The sequence below is a fragment of the Leucoraja erinacea genome, chromosome 1 (genome assembly GCF_028641065.1).
Source record: "Leucoraja erinacea ecotype New England chromosome 1, Leri_hhj_1, whole genome shotgun sequence".
Taxonomy (NCBI): Eukaryota; Metazoa; Chordata; class Chondrichthyes; order Rajiformes; family Rajidae; genus Leucoraja; species Leucoraja erinaceus.
In genome coordinates this window covers 66,595,986-66,617,036 of record NC_073377.1, presented here as the reverse complement: position 1 = coordinate 66,617,036, position 21,051 = coordinate 66,595,986, and the positions used below count along the sequence as shown (strand labels likewise).

Below are 21,051 nucleotides of genomic sequence, written 5' to 3'. Positions count from 1 at the left end.
GACAAGGGGGACTCTGTCCTTGTTACGAAGAGGGGGGGGGGGGGGAGCAAGAGCGGAGCTGCGGGATATCGAGGAGACCCTAGTGAGAGCCTCATTTATAATGGAAGAGGGGCACCCCCATTTCCTAATGAATGAGGAGATCTCCGATGCCCTGGTATGGAACACCTCATCCTGGGTGCAGATGTGGCGTAGATGGAGGAATTGGGAGTAGGGGATAGAGTCTTTACAGGAAGCAGGGTGGGATGAAGTGTAGTCAAGATAGCTATGGGTGTCATTAGGTTTGTAGTAGATGTCGGTCAATAGTCTGTTTCCTGTGATGGAGGCGGTGAGATCTAGAATCGGTAGGGAGATGTCGGAGTTGGTCCAAGTGAATTTGAGTGCAGGATGGAAATTATTGGTGAAGTTGATGAAGTCCAGGAATTCTGCATGGGTGCAGGAGGTAGCACCAATGCAGTCATCAATCTAGCGGAGGTAGAGTTCGGGGATAGAGCCAGTGTACGCCTGGAACAGGAATTGTTCGACGTACCCTACAAAGAGGCAGGCATAGCTAGGGGTCATAGGTGTCCATAGCTACGCCTTGGATTTGGAGGAAGTGGGAGGAGTCGAAGTTGTTGAGGGTAGGGATCAGCTCTGCTACGTGGAGGAGAGTATTGGTAGACGGAAATTGGCTGGTTCTGCGGTCAAGGAAGAAATGGAGGGCTTTAAGACCCTCCTGATGGGGGATGGAGGTGTAGAGTGACTGGACATCCACAGTAAAGATGAAGGAGTGGGGGCCTGGAAAACTGAAGCCATTGAGGAGACAAAACGCATATGAGGTGTCTTGGATATAGGTATGGAGGGAGTGGACGTAGGTGTGGAGGGAGTGGGGGTAGGATGGAGTTGAGGTATGTGGACATTAATTCGGTGGGACATGAGCAAGCAGAAACAATGGGTCTGCCAGGACAGTTCTGTTTGCGGATTTTGGAGAGAAGATAAAATTGGGCCGTGCGGGGCTGGGGAATGATAAGATTGGAGGCTTTAGAGGGCAGAGAGCCGGAAGTGATGAAATCAGTAGTGGGTTTTGAGATTAAGACCTGGTGGATCTATGTTGGAGTCCACTTCCTGTACTAACCTGATATCTACCCATTCCTTTAATAGCTAATAAACTATTAATCTCTGTCAAATATACTCAACGGCATATCTACAGTCTTCTTGGGGAGAGAACTTCAAAGTCTCACTTTGCTGGGTTTTAACGTATTAAATAGACATGTATTGCTTTGTTAAATTCTTTAAAAGTGAACCCGTTTGTCAGCTGTCACTACACAATGTAATTTCCCAATTTCATACTTTTGCAGTTTTCTTTGTTTACATTCAAAATTCTGGCTTCAGGCACTTTCGATCCAAATGCACTTTGAATCCAAATTTAAATTTGATCAATCCTCTCTTAGGCTAAGGCCATTTATAATTTTCATTCCACAACACACGATCAAAAATAACCTGTTCACCAGTTGGTTCCACAAATTAAAGAAATTTATTTTCTAAAATATTACATAAATACATTCTGCCTACTTGTATAATATATATGATACCAGAAGCACATTACAATCACATAACACAAAATAAGTAAACAAAGTGACTATAAACACAATAATTTTTTCTTGTGTAATTTTTCTCAGATTTGCTTAATACTAGATTAAGTGGGACCCGTTGTGTCCGTCACACGGGAGGCCTGGTCCTCCAACGCAACCCGTTCCCCAATGCAATATTCCACCACTCACCCATTCCCCCAATGCAATCCGCCCCCCAACACAATATTGCACCACTCACACATACCCCCAACTGCGCAGGCGCGGCTCATTTCCCCTCACCCTCCAACACTCCCTCCCCCTCCTCTTCACCCTCCCTCTTCTTGCCCCTCTCCTCCCCCAATCTCTCTCCTTTCCCCTACCCTCACACTCCCTCCCTCCCACCCCTCTATCCCCACTCACCTGCCCCTATCCCCCCCCCACTATCCCTCCTGACTTCCCCCACTGCTCTCCTCTCTTTCTATTCTCCACTCCCTACCTCCCCCCTCTTCCCCGTCTCCTCACCTCCCCCACATTCCCCGTCCCTACCCATTCCTCTCCCTCAATCCCCCCCACTATCCTTCCTCACCAGGAACTTTCCCCTCTCCTCCTTCCCTATTCCCTCCCTCCCTTTCCTTTCCCCCACCCTCAGTCTCTCCCTCCCTCCATAAAAAGCAGCATCTGCAGTGTGTGTGCACATGCGCGTGTGTGCGTGTGCGTGTGTGTTTGTGAAACTCCGCGCAAACTGCTCGGCCACCCTGCAACCCGACTCTCCCTCCCTTCCTCTGCCCACTACGGCTCAGGCGCTGCTCGGCCCAACCCCGTCCTGTCCGACCGCCCGCTGCTGCCGCTCGGCCCGTCCCCGCACTGCCCGCCCACCCGCTGGGCCCGTCCGCACCCTGCCCACCCCCCGCCGCCAGGTCGTGGGGAGATGGAGTCGATGTTCGTCACGGTGCGCACCACAAGGTTCGATGAGCTGGTGGAGAAGATCTCCGAGAAGGCCATGAGGGCAAGTTACCGCAACGGTGGCAGCAGAGGCGACGGACCTGGGGGGGGGATGGGTAGACGGGACCGCCATTGCTGCAGAGGGCGGGCGGGGGAGAGGGGTGAGTGATGAGGGAGAGAGAGATGGGACCAGGGCTTCCACTGGGCCTCCACTGAACCCCCCCCTCCCCGCGGCTGGTGGTGGGGGAGACGATAGACAAGTTTCTGTGAGGAGGGGAGAGAGGAATTGGGGCAGGAAGGGGAGTCGCATTGACTGACAGGAGAAGAGGCCAATCTGCGTACACGCGGTTTTTAAGATTTTTAAACGCGATAGGTTTTACAATATACCACCGATCGGAATGAAACTTGTTGCACTCGCAGCACAGGAGAACAGGGAGTAACAGGCGAAAATTGGGTACCGTTTTTGCGCAAATAGAAAAACCCCGCAAACCAGAAGAGCACAAGATCAGAGTTTTAGTTGTATAGATTATGTACGACAACGTACGACATACGCTCATTCAATTTAAAACATTACATAGATTATATTATTCAAAAACTAAATTAAATAAAATCTTCCCTAATGTTTCACCAATCTGTGATAAATGCCGGTGTCAAGAAGCTACCATAGCGCACTCTTTTGTTTTTTGTATAAAAATCAAAAAATTCTGGTATGAAATATTTGATATTTTTTCAAAATTGATCAAAATAAAACTGGTACCAAAACCAGAATGGATTATTTTCGGAATATCGGAAGGTAACCCTGAATTAAACGTGTTTCAGAAGAATTTATTTAATTACGGGCTAATAATGGGAAAAAAGCTTATACTTAAATTCTGGAAAAATGCGCCGACACCAACAATAAAAATGTGGATATCAAATATGTTTGAAACATTACATCTGGAAGAGATGAGATTCCTCCTAGCCGGTAAAGCAGACCAATTCCAAAAGACGTGGTCTATGTTTCTGGACCTATTACAAGTATGAGGTGCAATAGTCAGGACCTGGTAACGGGAGGTAAAACAACAAAAACAGACTTGGTTGGTAGTCCCCTTTCTGCGGAGTTTAATGTTATAATAGAGCGATTGTTTCTATTTTCTCTTTCTTTCTTTTCTAGGGTCTATTTTCTCACTTTACTTCCTTCTCTAACTTCTTTCCTAAGGGGCTTTCTTTTCCCAACACTCTTGCACTTCACGACTCTCTTGCACTTTCTTTACTTTCCTTACTTCTACCTTTTTCCTTAAAGCTCAAAAAAAAATGAAGCGGTACAAAAAATGTATTAAGATATATGTGTTATGTAGGATTGTAATTTACCGTACTTCTAATAAAAATAAAATTAAAAAAAAAAAGAAAAACCCCGCAAACCAGAAGAGCACAAGATCAGAGTTTTAGTTGTATAGATTATGTATAGTGTCCAGTCAATCGACACTGCAAAAAATTAGTACTTAAGCAGTTATCAAAATAGTGCATTTGTATAGTTAATTTTCATTAAATAAACTTTCACAAGTTGTGAAATGTATAGATGTCCCCCCCCCCCCCCCCCAATCCCAATGAATTCCCGGTACAGCTTGCACACCATTTATGGTTTCACATGAATAATATTACGATGTGTTTGTACCTACCCAATGTTTCTATGGTGATTGATCTTGCCTAAATTCCATAGAGATGAGCTGGGTCTTCCTCAAATGATAAAATTGGAATGGGGCAAAAGAACCTGAAATGAAATAAATTATAAAGTATTGCATTTATTTAAAAATTGGAATATAGAAATTAAATAAATCTTTATCTAAATTAGTTTGCTTTTTTGAAATATGGAAATTAAACATTTATATAACTAATAATAACCATACACATACACACACACACAACACACATGATACTTTGCTTATGTCTCTGCCAATCTGCACCAAATTTCTCCACTTAGATTATGAGGATATCCCATCAGAAAATATTTGCACACCATATTGGTAAATAAAAAATATGTGTGTAGATTTCTCAGGCACTTTGTATGAAGTTTCAAATATTTTGTTCTTCATTTACAAAATATGGGCATTTTATTGTCACATGTACCGAGGTACAGTGAAAAGCTTTTAGTTATGTGCTAACCAGTTACCAGAAACACAATACATGATTGCAATCGATCCATTTATAATGTATAGATACATGATAAGGGGATAACGTTTAGTGCAAGGTAAAGCCAGCAAAGTCTAATCAAGGAAAGTCCGAGGGTCATCAGAGAGGTAGATAGTAGTTCAGCACTGCTCTCTGGTTGTGGTGGAATGATTCAGTTGACTGATAACAGCTAGGAAGAAACTGTCCCTGAATCTGGTGGTGTGCGATTTCACACATCTATAATTTTTGCCGGTTACACAAAAAAACTGGAGAAACTCAGCGGGTGCAGCAGCATCTATGGAGCGAAGGAAATAGGCAACGTTTCGGGCCGAAACCCTTCTTCAGACTGATCGGGGGCAGGGGTGGGCGGGGACAAGAAAGGGAAAAGGAGGAGGAGCCCGAAGGCTGGGGGATGGGAGGAGACAGCAGGGGGGCTGAGGAAGGGGAGGAGACAGCAAGGACTAACAAAATTGGGAGAATTCGATGTTCATGCCCCCGGGATGCAGACTCCCCAAACGGAATACGAGGTGCTGTTCCAATTTCCGGTGCTGCTCGCTGTGGCCATGGAGGAGACCCAGGACAGAGAGGTCGGAGACGGAATGGGAGGGGGAGTTGAAGTGCTGAGCCACCGGGAGGTCAGCTTGGTTATTGCGGACCGAGCGGAGGTGTTCGGCGAAACAATCGCCCAACCTCCGCTTGGTCTCACCGATTTAGATCTGCTGACATCTAGAGCAGCGGACGCAATAGATGAGGTTGGAAGAGATGCAGGTAAACCTCTGTCGCACCTGGAACGATTGCTTGGGTCCTTGAACGGAGTCGAGGGGGGAGGTAAAGGGACAAGTGTTGCATCTCTTGCGGTTGCAAGGGAAAGTGCCCGGGGAGGGGGGGGACCGAGAGGGAAGGGAAGAATTGACAAGGGAGTTATGGAGGGAGCGGTCTTTGCGGAAGGCAGATATGGGGGGAGATGGGAAGATGTGGCGAGTGGTGGGGTCACGTTGGAGGTGGCGAAACTGACGGAGGATTACTTTTTGTATGTGACGGCTGGTGGGGTGAAAGGTGAGGACTAGGGGGACTCGGCCCTTGTTGCGAGTGCGGGGATGGGGAGAGAGAGCAGTGTTGCGGGGTATGGAAGAGACCCTGGTGCGAGCCTCATTTATGGTGGAGGAGGGGAACCCCCGTTCCCTGAATAATGAGGACATTTCAGATGTCCTGGTGTGGAACGCCTCATCCGTGGAGCAGATGCGGCGTAGACAGAGGAATTGGGAGTAGGGGATGGAGTCCTTACAGGAAGCAGGGTGGGAAGAAGTGTAGTCCAGATAGCCATGGGAGTCAGTGGGTTTATAGTGTAGACCAAGCGGAGGTTGGGCGATCGTTTCGCCGAACACCTCTGCTCGGTCCGCAATGGTAACCAAGCTGACCTCCCGGTGGCTCAGCACTTCAACTCCCCCTCCCACTCCGTCTCCGACCTCTCTGTCCTGGGTCTCCTCCATGGCCACAGCGAGCAGCACCGGAAATTGGAGGAACAGCACCTCATATTCCGTTTGGGGAGTCTGCATCCCGGGGGCATGAACATCGAATTCTCCCAATTTTGTTAGTCCTTGCTGTCTCCTCCCCTTCCTCAGCCCCCCTGCTGTCTCCTCCCATCCCCCAGCCTTCGGGCTCCTCCTCCTTTTCCCTTTCTTGTCCCCGCCCACCCCTGCCCCCGATCAGTCTGAAGAAGGGTTTCGGCCCGAAACGTTGCCTATTTCCTTCGCTCCATAGATGCTGCTGCACCCGCTGAGTTTCTCCAGTTTTTTTGTGTAACCTTCGATTCTCCAGCATCTGCAGTTCCCTCTTAAACACTATAATTTTTGCCTGATGAGAGAGGGGAGAAGAGGGAGTGGCCAAGGTGTGACTCGTCCTTGATTATGCTGCTGGCCTTGCCAAAGCAGCGTGAGGTATAAATGGAGTCAATAGAAGGGAGGTTGGTTTGTGTGATGGTCTGGGCTGCATCCACAATTCACTGCAATTTCTTGCAGTCTTGGATGGAGCTGTTCCCAAACCAAGATGTGATGCATCCTGATAAAATGCTTTCTATGGTGTATCTGTAGTAGTTGGTGAGAGTTGTAGGAGACATGCCAAACTTCCTATGTCTTCTAAGGAAGTAGATAGCATTGGTGTGCTTTCTTGGCCGTTGCTTCAATATGAGTGGTTCAGGAGAAGTTGTTGGTGATATTGACTCCTAGGAATTTGAAGTTTTCAACCATCTCTACTTCGGCACCGTCAATGCAAACTGGGGTATGTGTACTGCTTCACATCCTGAAGTCATTCACTATCTCCTTTGTCTTGCTGACATTGAGAGAAAGGTTGTTGTCTCGACACCAGGACACGTACTCCTGTACTCTGTCTCATCATCATTTGATATCCGGCCCACAATGGTGTCGTTTGTGAATCTGACAATTGTATTAAATTTGTACATGGCTGCACGGTCGTGGGTGTACAAGGAGTGAAGGAGCTGAGAAAGCATGTATCCTTGCGGAGCACCCGTGTTGAGGATTATCGTGGACGATGATTTGTCCCGTGTCCTCACTGATTAGGGTCTGTTGGTCAGGAAGTTGAGGATCCAGTTGCAGAGATGGATGCTGACACAAAGTCCTGCTGGTTTGGTGATAGGCTTGGATGGTGTAATGGTATTAAAGGCAGAGCTGCCGTCTATATATAGGAGAATGACGTTGGTGTCTCTTTTATCCAGGTGTTCTCGGGATGAGTATAGGGCTAGGGCAATGGCATCATCCGCGGACCTGTTTTGTTGGTAGACAAACTGCAGTGGGTCAATGCTGCTGGGTAGACTGGATTTAATGTGTTCCATAACTCACCTCTCAAAACTGCAAGATCTCAAGTAGAAACAAGGAACTGCACATGCCAGTTTTACAAAAAAAAAAAGATGCAAAGCAAATCAGGTCAGGGAGCATCTCTGGAGAACATGGATTGGCAATATGGACTTTTTTTCCCAAACTGATCATAGAAACATAGAAACAGAAAATAAGTGCAGGAGTAGGCCATTCGGCCCTTCACCGCCATTCAATATGATCATGGCTGACCATCCAACTCAGTATCCTGTATCTTAAGTGCTTGCTTCATAACAGCAGTCACAGAATAGGTACTGGAATACTATCAAGAATGAATCCTAATGAAGAATGCTGCCTTGGTGCCACCAGTCAGATAAACAATATTTAAATTGAGAACAACCCAAGAAACCATCAGCTGCTCGACTTAATTCAAAATTTCATTTTACAACCCATCTGAAAGACGAGTGGTATTATTTTCAGGCAAAACATATACTTCACTTCCTTGCCATTTATTCTATTATCCTCCTGGACACATAGGTTGAGGTAGTCTGTAAATTGGCATCTTGTTCAATCAAGAATAGAATTTCAGATCCTCCATTCTCAATCACCAAACCTTGCAATCACATAAATAACAGCTTCTGTTCTCTCAAACAAATTATAGCTTATTGTAACTATAGGAACACATTTCAGCTGGGAATTTGTCAAATCTAGCATAATTATGCAAGAGGAAAATGGAAATGTAAACTTTCACAATTGAAATATTTGATCATTATTATTTTAATATAATGATTACTAATACTCATTCCTAAACACTTTGAATGAAAACTCAATGTTCACATTTGGTTTAAAAAAAAACACACGCTCCTCATTCATAAACCACAAGCCAGTCCTTTTGACGACCTGGTGCTGTTCTAGGTACTCGAGGACAGCTTGCATCCCTTTCGCAGGATAATTATCGAGCCGAGAATATGTATTCTTACTTTTATTATTTTTGTGAACTTTCTAATTAAATGTCTTCAGCACTATTGATGCCACAGATTCCACAAAATCTTTGATACTCTTGCCCCATTCCCGTGTGAGAGCTTTTCCTTTATGCCACTCAAGAATAAGGGTTTGTCACTGCCATCTAGTGTGTTTATAGCTAGTAAACAACATGTATTTGAAGCCAGTGCTTAAAAAAAACAACAAGGCCACTCTGTGGCATCATGATTATTTTGCAAACTCTCAGCTGGCAGTGAAAGCCTACACAGTTCAGAATGCACAATGGGCACATTCAAGAATTCTTAATTGAAGGCAAATAAATAATGATCAAATTCCCCCTCTAAATTCCACATATATTGCAAGAAAGATTTCTCAACCATGTTTTCTGATAATATGTGATCCATGTAAAATATGAATTATGTTACTTTCTCCATAGATGCTATCTGGCCTGCTGAGTAGATCGAGCATGCTGTGTTATTGTGTCATGTTCTTTGAGTGCTGCTCTGCTGGTGCAGACACCCCAGAGAATTTAAAACTGATCACAGTAATCGCTTTGCACAATTTGCATTTATTTTATAATGTTATTGTCAATGGCAAATATATGGTTTAATCTCAAAATATGGGTACATATTCTTAAAGAGAAAGCATTAAATGTCACACAGGACAACTGTGAGAACAGTCTGAAGAAGGGTCTCGACCCGAAACGTCACCCATTCCTTCTCTCCAGAGATGCTGCCTGACCCGCTGAGTTACTCCAGCATTTTGTGTCTACCTTCGATTTAAACCAGCATCTGCAGTTCTTTCCTGGACAACTGTGAGATATGTAGTCATTTTTTTTGTTTTGCTAAAACCATCACTTGGAACATTAAATACCGCAACCATGAGGAAACAGAAGGTTCAACTTAAAACATGGATTGATTAGTGAGGTAATGCAGCACTAACTAGTAGCATGATGTGTTATCTTCGTCAACAGTCCTTCAACATCAAGGACTATTTACTTCTGCTCCAGTTCTATGGATTCTGGATGGCTGATGTGATCAATGCGAGTCCTCTGCCAAAGGTGTAGTAGAGGCTGCTTATCAGGATAGACAAGTGAATAGCATGGGAGGCAGTGTGTCCTGGCTCCATCTTTGCAGGGCTTTCGTATGCTCCCAAAGAAATTCAAGGGTTTTAGTACCCTCCCAGATGCTTCTTCCCCATTTTAAGCATCATGAACAATGGCCAGTGACAATTTTCCTCTGTCTGGCTGTTACTGAGACTAAGCTTGGAGTATGGCCAGTGCTACAGGAATCTGACATTGAACAAATGAACAACATGGTCCACTCTTTTGGATCTGTCCTGGTGTAAGTCAATGCTTAGGAAAGAATGCTGGGTGTTAGTGCATTTATTCGTCTTTGGATTTAGAGGATTTTATGAAAACACCAATGAAGGTATCTCTCTAAAGCTTCAAGTGCACGGAGCAGGTAGTCCACACAGGACAGAAAGGACACACTGCTTTCTCGTCGACTATGGGTTTTGTACAGTGTTTGAAGATTTTCCTCAGAAGGCCAAAGTCTGTGCCAGCATACGGGAGACGGTAGTGAATTTCATCATCATTGCCAGTCTTAATGAAGTATTTAGTGGCAGCTAGTGGAGATGGTTTGTATTGCAATGACAGAAGCCATCAGCATCCAGCCACCAGAAACCTTCATCTAACACAAAACATGAAGGCACAAAAAACTGCTGGATAATGAGTGTGAAATTGCTCAAAATACACATGCACAGATCCAACAAACAACACAAGAGACTGCAGATGCTAGAATCTACAAAAAATAAACAACCTGTTTGAAAAAACTCAATAGGGTGAGCAGCATCTGGGAGGGCAAGGGAGGGAGGGCAGTGAAATAGGGTCTGGGACCTGGTAATTTTCTGACCAATTACAACTCATTCATTGGCTGCAGCAATACAAGGCTAAAGCACATACAAGAATCACAAGGTTATAACAATGACAAAACAATGAGGAGTTGAGTCTCATTTCTCTAACAAATGTGAAAAACCAGAGACCAAGATAGCCTTGTTTAAGGTTGTTAACAATATTAGATTAAATTCTGAAGGAAACTCCTTACACGGAAGGTGGTGACTACGTGGATGTTGTCACCATAACCAGCTGTTGGGACAAACAGCGCAAAAGTATTTAAGGTGAAGAGGATATGGAAAGATGGGAAGAGTTTGTTAGCAACATAAACAGCCGTGTGAGCTGTTTATGCACTATTGTATCCAACTCTCAATAATACTCATGAATGCAATGAATGATTCAGAAGATTATATATAAGAAAACAGGTTCAACTGCTTTCATGGGAATTTAAGTTTGGCCAGTTTGGAGAGGCACATTAAAAATTGTATACTTAATGATTACTACATGCGGTCCCTCACCGTTCTTCCACTGAAGCCAAGAAAGTCAGGTGGAGGTTAAATGCAGCCGACAAACAAGATGCATGGGAGCTCAAAACAATGGTCGGGCTGTGATGTAGATGTTGAGTCATGGAAAGTGCGTAATTACCCGAGGTCTGCGAACTGTGAGAGTAAACACACCGTAGTGGGACTTGTGTGTTTTGGAGCATTTTGAGGCTGCTGGTCTCGGTGTTCCAAAAAAAAAGGGCCCAAGGGAATCTCCTTTTAGAAATGGCAGATGAGACCTCAAAGGGAGGAAAGTGGGCTATTCTAGATTGGTTTTAACTTGACCAGAAAAGTCAAGAGCTGAGAAAGGAATAAAGGCCAACAATAAGGATAACAATGTGCAAGAAACAAATCTCTGTGAAACCATTCTCGATGTCAATTCAGGGAGGGTCTTATGGGCCTGTCCTACTTATGTGATTTTTTGGGCGACTACAGGCAACTGCCGCAAAATTTTCAACTTGTTGAAAGTTTTTCGGGGACAGTGGCGACAATTTTTGCTATCATAGGTTGTCGTAGGTTATCGTAGGTTGTTGCCAGGTGTCGTAGGTGAATTTCATTAAAACTAGTCCCTGGCAGTCGCCTAAAGAGTCGCCTAAGTGGGACAGGCCCATTAATGAAGCAACCAGAGAAGTTGCAAAGCCAGCCTGTAGCAGCTTAACCCGTTTCATTGTACTTCAATGTCAAGATTTATTTGTATTGGACACAACAACCCAAACCTTGATATTGTTATACTACTGTTACAGTTAATAATCACGTTGACATGTACATGTACATTCAAACTACACTTCATACCCAAATGAAGCAACTTCATGGCAATGTCAACAAATCAATCAAGTTGGTCTGTCAATGAATCATCATACTGTCCCTTCCACACATACTATTATTAAACTCCGGCATATTGCTTTGAATTGGTACGGTCCTAAATTCCGATTGCAGCAACATGAGCATTTTGTGTGGGTGATAATCCAAGAAACATGGGACCAAGCAAATTGGTGCGCTGAGGCTACATTTAAAGGAACAACCATAGTTTTACATACAGTGCATTCAGAAAGTATTCAGACCCCTTCATTTTTTCTGCATTTTGTTACGTTATAGCCTTATTTTAAAATGGATTAAATTCTCTTTTTTTTTATCATCAATCTACACACACCCCAGAATAAAAAAACGAAAACAGGCGTTTAGAAATTTTTGCAAAGTAATTAAAAAGAAATAACTGAAATATCACATTTACATAAGTATTCAGGCCCTTTACTCAGTACTTTGTTGAGGCACCTTTGGCAGTGATCACAGCCTCAAGTCTTCTTGGGTATGACGCTACAAGCTTGGCACACCTGTATTTGGGTAATTTCTCCCATTCTTCTCTGTAGAACCTCTCAAGCTCTGTCAGGTTGGATGGGGAGCGCCGATGCACAGCTATTTTCAGATCCCTCCAGAGATGTTTGATCAGGTTCAATTCCGGGCTCTGGCTGGGCCACTAAAGGACATTCACAGACTTGTCACAAAGTCATTCCTGCGTTGGCTTTGTGCTTAGGGACCGTCCGGGACAATCCCCATCGTCCAGAACGCTCTGGAGGGTTTTCATATGATCTCTCTGTACTTTGCTGACATCTGACTGGGGCTGGAGAGTGCATGATGCTGCCACCACCAGACCGTAGGTATGGTATTGGCCAGGTGAAGAGCGGTGCCTGGTTCCAAGGCATTACACATCACAGCAAAGATGTGATGGATGGTTTTATGACTAAATTATGTTTCTCATGGTCAGAGGGTAGGTATTTGTTTCCAAGTAATGTATGGCTTGCACTGAAACGGCTTGTGTTTGGACCTCAAGGGGTGCCAAATGTCTTTCTGGAATTCCCATCTCCAATGTATCTTGTATCAGAGTGACCATCGGGTTCTTGGTCACCTCCCTGACCAAGGCCCTTCTCCCCCGATTGCTCAGTTTGGCCGGGCGGCCAGCTCTATGAAGAGTCCTGGTGGTTTCAAAGTTTTTCCATTTAAGAATGACAGGGGCCGCTGTGCAGAAATTGTTTTATACCCTTCCCCAGATTTGTGTCTCGACACAATCCCGTCTCAGAGGTCTACGGACAATTCCTTTGACTTCATGACTTGGTTTTTGCTCTGACATGCAGTCATCTGTGTGACCCTATATAGACAGGTTTGTGCCTTTCCAAATCATGTCCAATCAATTTAATTTACCACTGTTGAACGGCAATCAAGTTGTAGAAACATCTCAAGGATAATCAATGGAAACAGGATGAACCTAAGCTCAATTTTGAGGGTCATAGCAAAGAGTCTGAATCCATAAATGTGATATTTCAGTTATTTATTTTTAATTACTTTGCAAACATTTCTAAACACCTGTTTTCGTTTCTTCATTCTGGGGTATTGTGTGTAGATTGATGCTTTAAAAAATGAATTTAATCCATTTTAAAATAAGGCTGTAAGGTAACAAAATGTGGAAAAAATGAAGGGGCCTGAATATTTTCTGAATGCACTGTAACAAAAACTTGTGCATATTTGTAATGTTATTCCTTCATTTTATTTACTCAAATAAAGAGAAATTCAGAACAATTCAACAAAAATAACATTCAACAAAAATCTTTCCAAAAGATTTTCTCTTTATCCTCCCTTGGAATCATCGATTCATTACTGTACAGGTCCACACCAGGTGATTAACATTTGATTTATGTACAGCCCATATTCTACATACAAACGAGCAGAGGTAGGAGAACTTGGTTCATGGCAAGACCTGAATGGTTGTGTTAAATGCTCTGGTTTAATGATACATTGCTATGTTTTTGTATGAATATATTGCCAGCTGGCCACATTTCTGACTTGCCACTGTTCCGATTATAATTAGTTATGAGGAACGGAACTCTGTCATAACCTGGGTAGACAAATTACGACACCAGACTTGTTATTACATGTCAATTCTAGATTTTTTCTAAAGCACTTAAATTAACGTGCACATTCATCTCATTTGTTTATTAAAAAGAAAGAAAAACATTTAACAGAAACAAACTGGAATGACAATCAATGTTTATTAAACTCATAACTTTCACAGGAGTGTATATTTCAGAAATGGCTGTAAATCTAAAAAAAACACACACCATTTATTCCCCTCCGACTCCGGGAGATTGCGGATGGAATTTGCTGAACTGAATAAGACTTTTTACTTGATGAGGGATTTAGTCCGAATCTTCTCAAGGTGGTGTGTTATGCGGTTGCAGGAAGAGGCATTAACCTTGACTGGTAGTGGGATATTTAACAATTTACTTATTGTGAAATTATGTGGGTGGGGAGGAATTGTACATTCTACCACCTCGATCCAAATTTTCATACTTTCGAATTTAAGGAGAAACTCATTTAGAGCCTCAAATTCATTGTGTTTAACAATTTTATCCTTAGCAGAAGCACCGATGGAACCTACTTGCAACAATGCTGAGAATTATACGAGATGACAAAACTTTATTTATCTGTGGAGGGAAATTGGTCTGCCAACAGTCACAACACACTAGGTTCACGAAAAACTTGAAATTAAAAGTAAAAACAAAAAGAAAGAGACAAGCGACTGTTGTCTGGCTGCCGTGTGCACAGCACCTTCACCAGAACAAATGAACAAACAAACACAGACTTATCCCCTGGACAAAGGATTCTAAACTCCCCCATACCGGGTCCCCTTTGTTCTCCCATTGTCCCTCATGACGGTCCACCCACGGGTCCTTCATTGTTCTTCATTGTGGTCCCCCCACGCTGGGTCCCCATTGTCTTCCCCTCCTCCCCTCACGCTCATTGATACATTGTGTACCTTGCGCTTTGCTCTATATATTGTACTTAAGTATTATGTATAGTATTATCTGATGTGATTGGATTGCATGCAAAACAAGGCTTTTCACTGTACCTCTGTCAAAGCAATAGTTTAGCAGTCTAGTCAGTCTTGTGTCAATTAATTCATAAAACCACAAAAATGAAATATGCAAAAAAAAGTGCCTTTTCTACCTCTTCATCAGCAAGGAGTTTATTTGCTAAATTTTAATCTAATAAGAAAAGACCAAGAATATATCCTGTCAAATAAATGAACTTTCCCATCTTTAAGTATTTGTTACTTTGATATTTTAAAATAAGTTCAGTTAGAGATAAATGTTAATTCAATCCCATGGAAAACAATATGCACATCAGCATGCAAAACAATCCAATATGCTTGCTTTTAAAATGTCAGAGTGTATGTTCATATTCATTTTTCAAGAGCAAAGTTACAGGCCTCAATCTGGCTGAAAAACCATGCAGTATGAGAAAACAGCATTTGATGGTTTACAAAAAAAAGTGCTGGAATAAGTCAGCAGGACAAGTAGTCAGATCTGGAGGACATGGATAGGTGACATTTCAGGTTGGGATCCTTCTTCAGGTTTCATACTTCAATGACAGCCAAAACTTTTTAAAGTTATCTGCCCACATAAGAATAATTAAATCCTAAGATCCAATTTCTGTTGTTTCCTTCATAATGGACGTTGCTGTAATTGACTAAATACTTAAACCCAATAGTAATCTATCTTTCTGCAAATGTTTTACCGTCCTATCAACCAGGTACATAATTAACTAGGATGTGGTGCCAGCATCACTGAGCAGAATACTGTTTTTACTCAGCCGAAAGCACAGGTACACAATTAAATGCAGAATTACCCAACAATACTGTTAGAAACGTCTGAAAAACAAATGACAGCAACAGATAATTGAAGAGAAAAAAAAAGAATAGAGCAGAAGATAGGGAAAGAAAGGCAGTCAGGCAGCATGGAGCAATGGAAATAAGTGGCATTGAATGAAAGCAAAACAAGAACAAGGTGGGGAGGCAGTGGGTCAGAGAAAGATCAAAAGCAAGCCAACTAAGAAAAGAAATCATTTTATTTAATCCCATCATTCACACTTCTATTCTCAACCTATCCACCAAAGAGATGAAAATCTTAAAGACATTTCAGAACAAAGTACAATGGAAAAAATTATCTTTAAAAAATCTGACACTAGATGCCATAATACACTATTTTTGGATTGAGAAATCCAAAATGTGCTATATTTGAAGCAATGGGCAAGCCGATATGAGGATATTTAAAGGAAAAGGATATGAATATCTCAGCAAATAATCCAAAAATCATTCGATTCATTGCCATTATATAACACAATTGAAAATTATCTTTCCTTTACTTTGATCCAACTTCCAATTTGAAGTTAACTGACATTGCTTAGTTTAGTTTAGAGATGCAGCATGTAATCAGGCCCTTTGTCCCACCAAGTCCACGGCAACTATTGATCACCCATTTACACAAGCTCTATCTTATCCCACTTTTACATCCATTCGGCACAATTTACAGAGACCTATTAACCAAGAAACCCACACATCTTAGGGATGTGGGAGGAAATCAGGGCAGCCGGAGCAAACCCACGTAGTTACAAGGAGAACGTGCAAACGCCTCACAGACAGCACTATAGTCATGATGGAACCTGGATCTGTGGCGCTGCGAGGCAACACTACCAGCTTTCTTCTTAGAAATAAAATACTTTCTTCGTAGAAATAAAATACCTTCAGATTCAGGTGGAGCAATCATTCAGAAACAAAAATCTTTACTGAAACATGCTATGGGTTACTCAGTCAACAGATAAAAATATGCAGAGTAATAACTTCTCTTTGGCGAATAGCCCAATGATGCATTGTTTCTGCGTGCTTACTTTTCAGCTGCTCACCCTGAGGAAGTAGCCTAATTATTTAATTACAATAGTTGGACTGCTGTCAGCTTTTATCAACTTGCGATAACACTCAAATGGTTAAGAGAACATAACAATTTTCCTGTCATTCTATTTTTTTTCATGTTTGAAATTATGAAATCTGTAAAAGTTCTGTTTTCACAGAAATTGTGCGTGTCTTTGTTCTCAATAGATTGCGAGATCATGTTGTGTTAAATGAAGGAGGAGTACCCAGTGTCAGTGAAAAACTTTGACAAGAATGTCTCCAGAAAACAGAAAGTATGGTTTCCATTTGGTTCTGAAAACAATATTTTGTTTAACAACAGGTATACATAACAAGTATGCAGCTAAATAAATTAAAGGTTTGATCATGAGTAAAAAGGTTTTGGAAAACATCAATAAAATATACTATAGAAGGGTTTCGACCCGAAACGTCACCTATTCCTTCTCCCCAGAGATGCTGCCTGTCCCGCAGAGTTACTCCAGTATTTTGTATCTATCTTCGGTGTAAAGCAGTATCTGCAGTTCCTTCCTAAACAAGAGTCAAGTCAAGTCAAGAGTCAAGAGAGTTTATTGTCATTGTCCCTGATTGGACAACAAAATTCTTGCTTTGCTTCAGCACAACAGAACATAGTAGGCATTGACTACAAAACAGATCAGTGTGTCCATATATACGTAAATACACACATGAATAAATAAACTGATAAAGTGCAAATAACAGATAATGGGCTATTAATGTTCAGAGTTTTGTCCGAACCAAGTTTAATAGCCTGATGGCTGTGGGGAAGTAGCTATTCCTGAACCTGGTCGTTGCAGTCTTCAGGTTCCTGTACCTTCTACCTGAAGGTAGCAGGGAGATGAGTGTGTGGCCAGGATGGTGTGGGTCCTTGATGATATTGTCAGCCTTTTTGAGGCAGCGACTGTGATAGACCCCCTCGATGGAAGGAAGGTCAGAGCCGATGATGGACTGGGCAGTGTTTACTACTTTTTGTAGTCTTTTCCGCTCTAGGGCGCTCAAGTTGCCGAACCAAGCCACGATGCAACCGGTCAGTATGCTCTCTACTGTGCACCTGTAGAAGTTAGAGAGAGTCCTCCTTGACAAACCGACTCTCCGTAATCGTCTCAGGAAGTAGAGGCGCTGTTGTGCTTTCTTAATAATTGCATCAGTGGTCTCGGACACGGAAAGATCTTCAGAGATGTGCACGCCCAGGAATTTGAAGCTCTTGACCCTTTCAACCATCGACCCGTTGATATAAACGGGACTGTGGGTCCCCATCCTACTCCTTCCAAAGTCCACAATCAGTTCCTTGGTTTTGCTGGAGTTGAGGGCCAGGTTATTGTGCTCAAATATGGACAGTCGCTCGATCTCTCTTCTATACTCTGACTCATCCCCATCAGAGATACGTCCCACAACAGTGGTCTCATCAGCGAATTTTATGATACGTATACTATTTGATTTTCTTTGCAGTTGGAGAAGAGAATGCAAGATTTGTAGATGAAGTAGGTTAAAGAACATGTGATGCGGTACGAAAATGTCACTCATTCAGGCAGAAAATTATAATGCCTACATTCTTCTCCAAAGAGTATGGTATGTCATCTTCATTGAAAGGATATCGTGTTTATAGTATGTAAGGTTTACTTTTGAAGTCTCCATTGTTACAATAATTAAGAAATTATTCTGGATAAAAAATGAAAACATGCAGGCACAAGATTTACAAGTATACTACATATCAATTTCCTCTGCCACTATGTACTCGGCCGATTCAGAAACTCCAAGCCGCCGAGTGTGTTCTTCCATTCCGACGTCGGAGTTCCATCATCCTGGCGAGAGGGCCTGAACATCGGGCCGCCCGTAGCAGTGAGTGTGGAGGGCTCAAAGGCCCCATCCACGGGTGAACAATGAGGAAGATTCTGAACTTTATTGCCTTCCCTCACAGTGGGAAACATTGATTCCGCTGTGGTGGGATGTTTATGTTAAACTCTATCGTGTATTGTGTTCTTTTTTTATTCGTATGGCTGTATGATAACTCAAATCTCACTGTACCAATTGGTGCATGTGACAATAAATGTAATTTGAACTTGTACTCGGCGGCATTACTAATTAATCTCTGTTATCGTGATGCCACTGATTATTCCTTCCTTTCTATTGCTTGTCTATTTTCTCTGCTTCACCTGTCTTAAGGAAAAAGGGAAACATAATGCGAAATTATGATGAGTAACTGCTAGTTGATGTAGCAGATGAAGGAGCCGCAACAATGCATCGACGTCAGGGAGATAGCACAGCCTCAGTTACTCTTATCTTAGTCACAGGTTCCTATAGCTGCCCACTACTCCATCGTTTTCCTACCATAATTCCAGATCTGTTAGATATTCTAACTCTTCCCATCTAAAGGACGTACCTTTAGAAAGTAGTCGAGAAGGATGTTCTTTAGTCAGACGTGGTAAATCTGTGGAATTCATTAACTCAGACGGCTGAGGAGGCCAAGTCATTGGGTATTTTTAAAGCAGAGATTGACAAGTTCTTGATTAGTAAAGGTGTCAAATTTTATGGGGAGAAAGCAAGAGAACGGGAGGGAAAGATAGATCCGCAATCACTGAATGATGGAGTAGACTTGATGGACCAAATGGCCTAATTCTGCACTATGACATGAACTTAGTTGAATCAATAATTCTAACATTATCTGTTGATTGTGCTCTGTTGTCCATCGTCTCGTTGCTAAAAAAAATCTGCCTCCTTAACTCCAAAGCAGGTAAAGACATTTGTAAAGGTAATGAGGAAAATGAGTTTCCATTTCTCACTGTGTTTTAATAATCAATCGTTGACATATTACAAAACTATTCACTCATCTTTTCTATTTGTAAATTATGATAGAATTGGCTGGTCTCAACATTCAACTGATAGATGCATTTGAAAATGTAAAATATTAATGCATGAACAAAATGACCCTACATTCTACAAATGACATTCCACTGCATAATTGGAACAGATTTAGTTATTCATCGTCTAAAGTCTGAATTTGTTTCATTGTCAATTAGGTTGAGAGAAATGAGTGCCTTCAAATTTATTAAAAAATGACTAAAGCATTCAGAGATACAAAATGAAATAAATACATTCATTCAATAATTCATTATTATTTTGATTAACCATTTTACTATGGACATTAAACATTCTATAATGTAGTAACAAAAAGCCATTACAAGAAAAATGTTATCAGAACCTGATGATTAAAAGTGCAAAGTGGCAAGTCTAGTGGGAGATTCAACTGTAGGAATTTTACAGTTATAGCAAGTAGGATAAGCAGGACATTTTTAGTTTAGTTTATCGTCACGTGTACAAGTGAAAAGCTTTTTTTGCATGCCAGCAGAAAGACTATACATGATTACAGTCAAGCCATCCATAGTGTACATATACATGATAAAGGGACTAACATTTAGTGTACGACAAAGTCCAAGTCCAATTAAAGATAGTCCGAGGATCTCCAGTGAGGTAGATAATATTTCAGGACTGCTTTTTAGTTGTTGATAGGATGGCTCAGTTGCCTGATAACAGCTGGAAAGAAACTGTCTGGTGGTGTGCGTTTTCACACTTATGAACCTCTTGCTTGATGGGAAAGGGGCGGTGAGGGAGTGACCGGGGTGAGACGTCCTTGATTATGTTGGTGGTCTTGATGAGGCAACGTGAAGTGTAAATGAAGCCAATGGAGGGGAGGTTGGTTCTGTGTGATGGTCTGGTCTGCATCCACAATTCCCAGCAATTTATTGCAGTCTTAGATGGGGCTGTTCCCAAACCAAGCTGTGATGTATCCCCACAGAATGCTTTCTATGGCGCATCTGCAGAAGTTGGTGAGAGTTGATGAAGACACGCCATACTTCCTAAGCCTTTTAAGGAAGTAGAGGCGATGGTGTGCTTTCCTGGCCATTGCTTCGATATGGGCGCTTCAGGACGTTGCTGGTGATTATTACTCTGAGGAACTAAAAGCTTTCAACCATCTCTACTTCAGTGCCATCAATGCATATTGCACATAAATACCTTGGAAAGTTATGCAAAACTTTTTTTTCATATGAGTAACATGTTACAAATAAGCAACATTAAACCTATTTAGGATAGAGGGGAAGATAGCTGTGTTTGAAATAGCTGTACTTCAAAACAATTATTTGATCAAGAAAATTTGAATATTAATTAGAAGATCCAACACTTGATTAATGCTAAATTTCTTGCTTTTCTTAAACACATAATGTACCGTCAACACTTCAATCTCTTCCACTCATTCCCTTGAAATACCTGCCATTCTTTCCCTTTTTTCTTTATTTCCTCCCTCGTTGAAGTACCATTCTTCAACTTTATTTCAATCCATTATACCTTACCTAAACTTCTCAACTTTAGTCAGCTTTCCTGCCCCACGATTCAAAGATAACCTATATCTATCACGATTCCT

At 42.1% G+C, this 21,051-nt stretch overlaps 1 protein-coding gene across 1 annotated transcript in view; it reads right to left on the bottom strand.

Moving 5' to 3' along the window:
- fryl (furry homolog, like) overlaps window positions 1-21,051 on the bottom strand; it is a 299,072-nt gene that overhangs the window by 263,821 nt on the left and 14,200 nt on the right. Inside the window, exon 2 of the mRNA XM_055636452.1 lies at window positions 4,148-4,239. The gene's annotated coding sequence lies outside the window, so the exon portion shown is untranslated. The remainder of the gene's footprint in view (window positions 1-4,147; window positions 4,240-21,051) is intronic.